This window comes from Fukomys damarensis, unplaced genomic scaffold, assembly GCF_012274545.1.
Source record: "Fukomys damarensis isolate Sample0158 unplaced genomic scaffold, DMR_v1.0_HiC HiC_scaffold_1, whole genome shotgun sequence".
Classification (NCBI taxonomy): domain Eukaryota; kingdom Metazoa; phylum Chordata; class Mammalia; order Rodentia; family Bathyergidae; genus Fukomys; species Fukomys damarensis.
In genome coordinates this window covers 25,706,711-25,719,167 of record NW_022900913.1, presented here as the reverse complement: position 1 = coordinate 25,719,167, position 12,457 = coordinate 25,706,711, and the positions used below count along the sequence as shown (strand labels likewise).

Genomic DNA, 12,457 nt, shown 5'->3' with positions numbered 1-12,457 from the left:
TGATACTGTTTTCCATAATGGGAGTGCTAGTTTATATTTCCACCAACAGCATACAAGAATTCCCCTTACTGGGGTGAAGCCATACCTATTATGGCTTCCATTTGCATTTGAATCTCTGCTCATTAGCAAGGTTGAGCATTTTTTCATATACCTATTAGCCATTTGTATATCCTCTTTTGAGAAACATCTATTCAACTCTTTTACCTACTTTCATATCAGGTGTTTGTTGTTGTTGTTGTTTGCTATTGAGTTTGTATGGGGAGTTCCTTACATTTTTTAGATATTAACCTCTTATTAGATGTGCAGTTTGCAAGTATTTTCTCCTATTCAGTAACTTACCTCTTGCTCAACTATTTCTCGTGGTGTTCAGAAACTTTATAGCTTGATGTAATCCCATGTGTTTTTGTTCTTATTTCCTGCACTTCTGAGTTCTTTTTCACAAATCCTTGCCCAGTCAGCTATCATGAACTACCACTATAAATGGATGATCAAAATATATAGTGACTGCTTGAGTTTTTAAAAATTATTACAGTAAAAGCATTGCCATTAATCCCCCTTAAAATTACCCCCTTTTCTTCGAGTACACTTAGCCCATTGCTCTTGTCACTTTCTGAAGCGGTTCTGGAAAGTCCTCTTTCCTGGTTGTCTTTACAAAGTATGACAAAAATACAGTGAATATTGCTGCTGAGTGCCATCTAACAGAAAGGCGGGGTCATAAAAACATCATTGTGCTGCTCTGGTCCACACCACTGATTTGACCTAGCTATTCCCCTGCTGGGTATTTATTTTCCCAAAAGAATTAAAAGAATCATACCACAGCAATATATATGCACCCATGTTTATAGAAGCAGTCTGTAATAGCTAAAAGTTGGGAACAGCCTAATTGCCCATCAACTGGAGACTGGATAAAGAAAATGTGTAGGTTTTTAAAAAATAAAATGGAGTAGTATTCAGCCATAAGAATGAGAAATTAGAAGCATTTATAGATAAATGAATGCGCATGGAGGTGATACTCTTGAGTAAAATAAATAGACACATGCATAAATACCAAATAGTTTCTCTGGTGTGTGAAACTAAAAGTGTAAATAAGGACTAAAATGTATAATAGATAATGTGATACAGAAAGAAAAGGAGCAAAGAGGAAGGGGAACTGGGAGGGGAAGGGGAAAGGAAAGAAAGGAAAGGAAAAATATGAGAAAAGGAAAAAATTGAAACAGAGTATTTGTAAACAGGGTAGGATAGGGGGGTTGAGGAGTGAAAAGGGAGGGGGTAAAGGGCAGGGGAATGGGAAAAAAGACAAGAATCAAGGTAGCTTACATAAAGGTACAAATTTCCAATGATGAATGTCATTATATTCTATACCTAAAATGTACCAATGAAATTAAATTTAAAAAATCATTGTGTGTCCTCTTTTCCCTCTCTCACTGGATCTAGAACTTTGTAACTTGTGGCTCTTCTCCAAAGTCAAAATCACTGGGAAAGGTAAATGTTTTATATCTATTGAGGTCATCAAGAGAGCCACTACAGCTCAATTAGTGTGATCAGTAATATGATAAATAATACTGTATTGTATATTTTAGAATAGCTAGAACATAGAATTTTGAGTGTTTCACTACAAAACATGAATAAATACTTGAGATAATGGATATGCTGCTCACTCTGCTTTAATCATTATACAATGTGTAATGTAAAAATATCACCTTATATCCATAAATTTGTAGTAATTATGCGCTAGTTAACAACAAAATATCACCTCCAACACTCTTCCCTATCTCTTTCCCTCTTTTTTTCTTTTGCCTGGCCCTTCCTCCCTTCCTTTCTTCCTAAAAAGTTTAGTAAGAGTCTGTTGCTAGCCACTGATCTCAGTACTTTTGATTCAAGACTTAAAGCCTAGTTCTTTTTCTCAGATACCTCTTAGTCTGGTATGAAAAACATTTTAAAAAGACAAATATTCATTGTATATAATAAGTTGATAAGTACAGCTTATTAAAAACAAGGGTTCATTAGATAGACTTTAAGAGTAGGGAATGCATCCCAGATGAAATGCCAGATGGGTTGTTTTCCCTGAGATAAAGACGGGATCGTGGTAATGCAAGAGGCTGGCGGGGCTTTCGTTTTATAGGCAGATCAGGTGGCAATGCCACAAGATCAAGAGCCAGAAACATGGGAAGCTACCCTAAAACTAAAACAGAGGAGGTAAGAGAGGAAGCTAGAGAGTGAGGAAAAATGAGATCCTGTCCAAGCTGGAACTTGGTGTTCTGAGCCAGGAGAAACCTTGGATGAATTTTAAGCTCTACAGTGACACAGTCAGGGTCATTTTCAGGGAATGTGAATTCCCTTTGATACAATAACTTTGATTTAAACGATACTCACATGTAGCTAAAGTATTATTTAAAAGACAAGAATGCTAATTTATAGCCTGAAAACTTATTGAACCTGACCTCTGACTCAATTAAAATTTACATTAACATTGATAAATGTGTCTATTAATAGACATTAATTAATATCAATAATAGGAAACTAGTACTTTAACAAAATCTATTCTACATTAAAGTAGTACTTTAAAGAAATCTATTCTACATTAAGGCAAATTTTAAAATCAGATAAATCTAGAGAGATATATTGATAACACATTCTGTTTTTATCCTTGGGACAACAAGGAAATTTTTCCCTTAAGTGGATGATCCTACTGGGCATTTTAAAGTAAATTTTTTTCAAGATCATCAGGAAAAATAAATTACATAAAATGAAGTATGAATGTATAAAACACCTTTAAAGATGTTCATAGTATATGTGATATAGTAGTCTTTATTTTTACATTTATTTTTAGTTTATTGGCACATTTTAGGTATACAGTACAGTTACATTCATTGAGATCTTGCACCTTTACATGATGTATTTTTATTCTCTTTTCCCCATTCCCCAACCCTCCTTTCACCCCTTCCACCCTTCCCTGTTTGTTTGTTTATTTATTTATTTATTGTATGTGTGTGTGTGTGTGTGTGTGTGTGGTACCAGGGATTGAACTCGGGTCCTTGTGCTTGTGAGGCAGGCCACCGAACCACTGAGCTAAATCCCCAGTCCTCACCCTTCCCTGTTTAAAAAGATATTGTTTCCATGTTTTTCCTTTTCTTATATTTTTTTCTTTTGCCTTCTTACCTTTCCCCTACCCCTCACACTTCCCATATTCTTTTAGACGTTTTCTTCCTATTACACAATATCAATTATACATTTTGATCCTTATTTACATTTTAGTTTTTCATACCAGAGAAACTATTCAGTATTTACACATGTGTGTCTTATTGATTTCACTTAAGTGTATGGTCTAAATGTGCATCCATTTAACTATAAATGTCTCTAGTTTCTCATCATTTATGGCTGAGTAGTACTTCCTCTTATAAAAAACCCACATCTTCTTTATCCAGTCTCCAGTTGATGGGCAAATGGGCTGTTTCCAAGTTTTAGCTATTACATACTGTGCTGCTATAAATATGGGTGCTATGATGCTTTTACTTCTTTTGGGAGATGCCCAGCAGAAGAATAGCTGGGTCAAATGGGACCTCTAATCCTAATTGTGTGAGGTATCTTCATATTGATTTCCACAATGGTTGTACCGCTCTGTACTCCTACCAACAATGAAGAAGAGTTCCTTTCTCCCCACAACCCTGCCAGCACTTGTTATTGATTTCTCGATAGCAGCCATTCTTACTGGGGTGAGGTGGAATCTCAGTGTTATTTTCATCTGCATCTCTCAAATGACCAGTGACGTGGAACATTTTTTCATATGTTTATTTGCTGCTTTTACTTTTTTATCTGAGAAATGTCTGTTCACTTCAGATACCCGTTTTGTAATTGGGTCTTTATATTTGGGGCTATACATTCATTGAGATCTTGCACCTTTACATGATGTATTTTTATTCTCTTTTCCCCATTCCCCAACCCTCCTTTCACCCCTTCCACCCTTCCCTGTTTGTTTGTTTATTTATTTATTTATTGTATGTGTGTGTGTGTGTGTGTGTGTGTGTGGTACCGGGGATTGAACTCGGGTCCTTGTGCTTGTGAGGCAGGCCACCGAACCACTGAGCTAAATCCCCAGTCCTCACCCTTCCCTGTTTAAAAAGATATTGTTTCCATGTTTTTCCTTTTCTTATATTTTTTTCTTTTGCCTTCTTACCTTTCCCCTACCCCTCACACTTCCCATATTCTTTTAGACGTTTTCTTCCTATTACACAATATCAATTATACATTTTGATCCTTATTTACATTTTAGTTTTTCATACCAGAGAAACTATTCAGTATTTACACATGTGTGTCTTATTGATTTCACTTAAGTGTATGGTCTAAATGTGCATCCATTTAACTATAAATGTCTCTAGTTTCTCATCATTTATGGCTGAGTAGTACTTCCTCTTATAAAAAACCCACATCTTCTTTATCCAGTCTCCAGTTGATGGGCAAATGGGCTGTTTCCAAGTTTTAGCTATTACATACTGTGCTGCTATAAATATGGGTGCTATGATGCTTTTACTTCTTTTGGGAGATGCCCAGCAGAAGAATAGCTGGGTCAAATGGGACCTCTAATCCTAATTGTGTGAGGTATCTTCATATTGATTTCCACAATGGTTGTACCGCTCTGTACTCCTACCAACAATGAAGAAGAGTTCCTTTCTCCCCACAACCCTGCCAGCACTTGTTATTGATTTCTCGATAGCAGCCATTCTTACTGGGGTGAGGTGGAATCTCAGTGTTATTTTCATCTGCATCTCTCAAATGACCAGTGACGTGGAACATTTTTTCATATGTTTATTTGCTGCTTTTACTTTTTTATCTGAGAAATGTCTGTTCACTTCAGATACCCATTTTGTAATTGGGTCTTTATATTTGGGGCTTGATTTTTTAGTTCTTTACATAATCTTTATTTTTGAGAAGCCTACTATCTAATGTTAGACAAAGTCTCAATTCATAATTCATACAGTAGTATAGCTGTTCACACCAATAAGATGTCTGTTGTCCTAGTAATATATCTCCATTTAAATTTTCTATGTATTTGTCTTTTTTCCTAGGCAAAACTGAAATGTAATGAATAATAAAACAGAAGCTTTCTCATTTGCTAGTACTCCTTCTAGGTCATTCATTAATTTATGAGTCTTTTAAAAATTTTTATTGTTACCTTTTAGGAATACAGTACATTTACATTCATCATTAGGATCTTGTACCTTCACATAGTGTCTTAACTGGAATTTCTATCTTCAGTTTTTTCTTAGTTCTTAGAAACAGAAAACTACATTTTGCCAAATGTAAGTGAATTCCAGACCCGTTCATTTTGAAGGAATGTGGCAAACAATCTCCTTGGCCCTGTTCTTATTCTGGAGATATCAAGCATAGTAGCCTCTCAAAGTGTGGTTTCCCAAAGTCATAATCCTCGCAGGTATTGTTAAAATGCCTCTTAATGGGCCCAACAGCTGAATTCATAAATCCCTGCCTGTTTTATTTAGCGTGATTCTCTAAAAAGTACATGGTAGGTGCTGGATAAATCTTAGCTGTTTTTAGCCACATGCCTTCAAGTCATCTCACTTGATATCAAAATGGCACTTGGGATGTGCCATGTCTAAAATTGAACTCACTGTCATTCTTCTAAAGATAAGGAAAGGTGTGTCTTATCTTAGTACGGAGCCCCCAGTAGCAACTAGCTAACCCTCCAGTCAGTCTGTATGGCCTGCAGATTCTGCCTCTTAACCATCATTCTAGTTACTTCCCTCATTCTTATGACCGCATCACTGGCTGACCAAATCCACAGAATCCTCTTCACCTTGGCCAAATTACTGCAGTCGCCTCTTGTCTTTGTCTGCAGCCCTCCAACTTCCATAGTAATTGACCAGCTCTCCATATGATCTTTCTTGAAATACGTATCTGATAATATCATTTCCCTTTGACTGCCTGGGCTCAAGCCATGAGTCCTTATTAATGCTTAGGATTAAGTTTAATTTTTACTTTAACACAGTCCTCATCAATGGTTTCTTTCTTGCCTCTGCAGCTTATCTTAATCCTTTGTCCATGCAAATAGAGTTCCCTAAACGTGTTGTGCTATTCTCTGCCTCTGTACTCTTACACATGGAGTTATTTTCTTTTGTAAATATTCCCCCTTCCATGCATCACCCCACCTTTAGCATTTTCTGCCTAACTCCTGTTTTCTTTAAAAATTAGCTTTAACCTCACATTTTAAAAAGTTTTCTTCTAGCTAACCAATCTGTTTTAATTGCCACTATGCTTAGCAGACAGAGAGTAGCAAGTACTTAGTGTAGTGTCATAAATTATAGAATTAATCATTTCTTTCATTCTTGGAAGAGGTCAAGTGGAGTTTATCACATTATAGTTTCTCATAAAACTTGGATAGAGACCAAGTTATTTGTACATTGACTTTATAACTTTCTTAATTTAAAAAAGGAGTTGATTTGTAGAACACTCAGATATATCCTTTCTACTTGGAGATAGGTATAAAAGTTTTCAGGAGTGCTGCTGATAATGTTGTATAATTTTATTTGTCTGGTGTTTCATGGATATATGCATAAGTAAATACTCATCATTTTGTATACTTAAATTTACCCACTTGACTAAACTGTACTTTATTTTTAATAAATGAGTAGGCTGGGTGTGTATATGCTTAGCATTTAAAAGACCCAGGGTTCAATGGAAACAGCCCATTTGCCCATCAGTTGGAAACTGGATAAAGAAGATGTGGTTTTTCTATAAAATGGAATACTACTCAGCCATAAAGAATGAGAAATTAGATTCTCATAAAAAAAGGAGTTGATTTGTAGAACACTCAGATATATCCTTTCTACTTGGAGATAGGTATAAAAGTTTTCAGGAGTGCTGCTGATAATGTTGTATAATTTTATTTGTCTGGTGTTTCATGGATATATGCATAAGTAAATACTCATCATTTTGTATACTTAAATTTACCCACTTGACTAAACTGTACTTTATTTTTAATGAATGAGTAGGCTGGGTGTGTATATGCTTAGCATTTAAAAGACCCAGGGTTCAATGGAAACAGCCCATTTGCCCATCAGTTGGAAACTGGATAAAGAAGATGTGGTTTTTCTATAAAATGGAATACTACTCAGCCATAAAGAATGAGAAATTAGATTCATTCATAGGAAAATGGATACATAGTGAGGATATACTCCTAAGTGAAATAAATAAGTCACACATGTGTAAATACTGAATAGTTTCTCTGATGTGAATAAACTGTAATAGTACATAAGATCCTAATGAGATAATTGACAATGTAAAATAGGAAGGAAAGGGCTAAAGGTGAAGGGAAAGTAGGAAGGGTAGGGGAAAGGTAATAAGGGAAAAGAAAAAAATAGGAGAAAATGAAAAAATGGAAATAAAGTGTTTGTAAATGGGGAGGGTAGAAGGGGGTGAAGGGAGGGTAGGGATAAGGGGAAAAAAATGACAACCAAGACCTGTCATGTAAAGGTACAAGATTCCAATGATGAATGTAATTGCACTGTGTACCTAACATGTACCAGTAAAATCAATGAGAAAAAAAAGACTCAGAGTTCAAACCCCAGCTTCCCCCTCCAAAAAAAAGTAGTCCTTTCTCTCTGTCTCTCTCTATGTCTGTCTACCTCATTCCCCTATCTCTGTATGGAGGATGAACCCAGGGACTTCATTCTGAGCTATATCCCAGCCATTTTTAAAATTTGAGACAAAGTCTAGCTAAACTGCTAAGCTGTTCAAGCTGAACTTGCTGGCGATCATCCTGCCTCAGCTTCCCAGAGTATTGGGATTACAGGTGTGCATCTCCACACTAAGCTTCCCCCTTAGTTTTAAGTATAAAATAAATATTCTTTAAAATGCGTTTTCTTTAACATCATTTTGTGCATTTTCTTTTTTGTCACTTGAATGAAATCATGACCACTTTACCTGTTGAGCACAACTTAAAATGTTGTGTGGAAAGTCACTTTTAGCTTTCTGGAAAAGGGGATTTTCAAGTTTTAACTTCTCACTAATGAAATGAGATTCATTGTAGAAGTAGTTCACTACTTACTGGGCTCATTTTCTGTTTTCTGTTTCTTCCCCAAATGTTTATTTAACTGTGCTATGTTTTAATCTCCTTGATGCTGCTACTTTTTAGGTTTTCAAAATTATCAAAAATAAAGATTTTTATGAGTTTAGTTAAAGTTCATGTAAAAATATTTCTGGATTTTCCATTTAAAGTTATAAACCCTTGAATTAGTTATTGTACTACAAGGTCCGTACACTCTTAATACCAAGAGTCTGTGACATCTTTTAAAATGGATTTATTTGAAAAGGCATTATTATTGGTAAGAGTTGCATCTACTGTTGGCTACTTTTAAAAGGAACTTATCTTTAAACTTAGATTTGTAAATATAAAGTGTTTTGGTCATTTTTGTACTCTCAACACCTTAAACAGTCCCCTGAATATACTTTATGATTACAAAGAGTAAAAGTATTAGTGAAAAAATTAAATGGCTAAAACATTGCATAATACTTTATTCATTTATCAGCTTCTAGATCTGCTGTGATTTACAAAGTACACTCATGGTCTAACTTGATTCATTAGTCTTCTGAACAATTTAATATGTAGAAATTAAGTTTTAACTTGTGAAAAAGGCTTTAGTAAATGTTTTCAACTTTAGTTGATTTTTCAATAAATACGCTGAATGAAGAAATGCTGGTGACTACGCACCATATTTTACTTTGCTCAAAAATTTTAAAAGAATTAATAATAAATTTCATAGAATTTTTAAAATTTGTTTATAAGGAGGAGATTTTATAAATTCTTAAATTTAATTTAAAAATATGATTAAAGGAGAACAAAAAGAAACAATTTAATTTACCCCTCATCTTTAATCTTTTCAGCCAGATGCATCAATACAGCCCATCACACTGGGTTAAGTCCGGGAGATCAATTTAATGGTCTGTAGATACTAGGAGGTCATCTGACACCTGGAGAGCAGAAAATGGAACGTTTTGAAATGCATTCACATTTCATTGATTCCTGCCTTCCTATGAAATTTTTCCACTAGAGTTCATTCCATCTTGTCATATTTTGTCATTTTTTCCAGTCTATTAATAGAATCATACGAAGATGCACTTTGGGAAGATTCAAATAAATTATCTGGTTGAATCCATGAAAATAAATAAAACACAATAAAATCAGATTAACTAAGAAGAGGAGCGTACACTACATTTAGCATCAATTTTTTTTTTTAAATATTGATTCTGAAAGTTTTACTGGTTGAGTTTTCCTGTGGGTTATACTGTGTTTGGTAGGCATGAACATTAAAAGAACATGAAAAATATTTTTTACAATGTCATTTAAAGTAGTAAAGCTTTATATACTGGGTCTAACCATTTTTACTTGAAAATGTCCCCCTATTAAATCTGGGCTATTATAGAGAGGAAGGACTGGGAATGCATATGATGAAGCAGATTAAAGTTGCTTTAAAAAAGAATTCATTGCAAAGGGCACAATAAAACAAAACCTCTGAGAAGTAAGGGTAAAAGTTCTCAAAATAACTTAAGCCTTTTTCATCAAGAGACTTCTAAAGTTGTAACCTATTTGTTGTGCTGTATGATTAGAAGGAAGTGTAGGCTTTGATATACTATTTCTGGGAATCAGAAATAAGAAACTCTCATATTTCCTGTTACAGCAATTTATCAACTACAATTCTGGAAAAAGTTCATTTGTCATGGTGTCATGACAAAACTTGGTATTCAAAATTTTGATGAGTTTGAAAGAAATGCTATTTTTATTCTGTTATAAACCACGTACATACTTTTGGGATTACAGTAAAATAAGAAGGTAGTTTCATTAAGCTGAATATTAGCCTCTTTACTCAGTTAGTTATACATAGAGTAATTCAATCCTGTATCTTAATTAGATTTATGTCAAGGATAAGATGCATTGAACAAATGCAAGTACATCCCTCGGAGATGGAAGGATTGTTACTATTGTGGCATTAGAGCAAAGGCTTACTTGACTAGGAACAAAGAAATAAAATCTAGGACTGGAATTGAGGGGTTCTTTTCAAACAACCTCAAGACCTTGAAATGTTATTTGTGCTCCAGTTAAATAAGAACAATAAAAAAAAGAATAATGTAGTCTTCCCAATTTTATAATAGCATTGAAAATGAGAATGAAGTTATATCTATGTAGTTTTTGAAAACATATCAATTTAAACTGGTGGTATTCTTAATATTTTGGTCAATGCTAATAATAATTTGTAATAACAACATTATATATAGTCTCAGTTCCAGTTGTGTAATAATGTTGGCAAATTACAACTATCTCTCATCTTTTTTTCTCAAAGGCAATTGTTTCTGGAAGAAATGTAGAAAGTTCTTTATCCATATTGTGGTGAATGTATTTTTCCTTAAAAAATAAGTATGTATTTTATTGGGTATATAAATTATTAAATATTAAAATCAGATTGCCCTTCTTTTCCAAAAAAATAAAAAAGCAGCTACTATTTCCTTACCACATAATTATTAGGTAGTTAGATTTTCCCAGATCTGTGCTAGATTTTATGGAGAAATATAGAAATTAATGAATGTGCTGATCACATTGAGACAGTTGATAAACTGGTAGGATAAAATAAGTATATATTTAACATATTACTGAACATGCTTTTAATTACAATTAAATAATTTTCATACATATTAAAAAATTTGCACCAAAGTTTAAAATGCAGCTTACTGCATCCCTTACCTTGGTTTTCGCATTAGGTTGCTCTACACAAAGATTTTATCTTAGTTTTCTGGCTTTTTAGTGGTCAATAATTCCTGTTGATTGGTAGGTACTTCCTTGTTTTATATTTAAACAATTTTTTCAAGTACTTACTATAGGATTCCTTAAAGTGTTAGCTGAAATGCTTTTAGCATCATCAAAATGTGATTAAACTTTATTGAATGAAATTTTCAGGTTAAACATTCCACAACTGTCATTTCCTAGAGAGAAAAATTGTATTGCTTTCTTGTTATGCTCCAATGTATTGTGCATAAAAAGGTGCCATTTTTTTCTCTCAAAAGCTAGAGAATTTATAAGGATTTATCATATGCTTATATAAATTACACAATATTTATATGAAATGCAATGATAGTTTCAATTGTATAATGAAAACAAGTGAAGATCAAATATAAAGGTTATAGTGTCCATGATGTAAAGAATTTTGAATTTTTGCCTAACAAAATAAAATCTGAGTTACTTTCAAGTTTAATGAAATAACATTAGATTTTATCATATTTATAGACAAAATCCTGTTTAACAAAAATATTGGAAAAATAAATTCATATTGAAGACTATGAGCTTACTTTTATCTACTGATTAAAAAAATATTGCCAAGAATTTCTAAAGTGTTTGTAATTTTACAGGATCTAGAACATAACAGGCATGCAGTAAATATTTTTTATTAGCTGACTGAAAAATTTAATAAAATAATGGATTAGAACAAATAAAAAAAACAATAACAACAAAAACATCTGGCACAAAGCTCAATGCAGCAGGAACATAATAATCATGACCTTCTTGCCCTCATTCCTACCCACAACCTTGAATGCTTCTTGTACTTCATAATTTTGCTGCAAGAATCCCGTTGAGAACATATATTTAAAAGTCACAGGTTTGTTTATTCTTGAACTAAAGTGCATATGAGTATAATTGAATGTCCATGAATAGTCTTTCAGTAAGTTTATTAAGAGATAAAGGGAGACACAGTGGTCATGATCTAAATGTGTCATGTCCTACAATGATCATTGTTTCCATTATGACTTGAAATCTGCTGAAAACTTATTTCAGTGTACATTCATTTGAGTGTTACAGAAGGAAATGAGGCATGGGATGTACAGATAGAGTCTGCCTCAGAACTGTCCTTTCTCAAAACACAGTTTTTTGTTTCATGGTTAACCTCATCCTAGTGTGAACTTAGTCATGATTATAATGACTCCATTCACTTTATGTAATTAACTGGATAACTGTATGAATGTGAGCATTGCGTTGGCCAACCTTTCCCCCCAACAGTAGGTGACATCCGCCGATTGCAATGTATCCTTCTGGGATCTAATTATGATGTCTCTTGGAATCTGGCCTGAGTACAACAATTCAAGCTGGTTTTCCAGGGTGGAGACCATGCAGAAATCCCAGTTGGATTTACTGGAATCCAGTTGTAAACAGCATGCTGTTCAATTGCATTGCAACTTACATGCTAAAATTAAATGCTAAACTGTGTCTTGACTTTTCAGCACCTGGTTTAATAGATCTGACTGTTGACATACTTACTGAGTGTTGATTGATATATCTGTTGCATTTACAGGCCCAATAGAGCTGTTAATGACACAGAGTAATCACTCTTGGTATGGTGTTACAGCAAATTGGAAGAAGAGCCAGCAATGTTAATTTAGAGACTAAAATACATTATTCCTT

General features: G+C 33.9%; 1 long non-coding RNA gene across 2 annotated transcripts in view; it reads left to right on the top strand.

Annotated features, from left to right (window-relative positions):
* The window catches only part of LOC104850676, a 392,307-nt gene that overhangs the window by 161,377 nt on the left and 218,473 nt on the right, over positions 1-12,457 (top strand). The gene's annotated exons all lie outside the window — the stretch shown is intronic.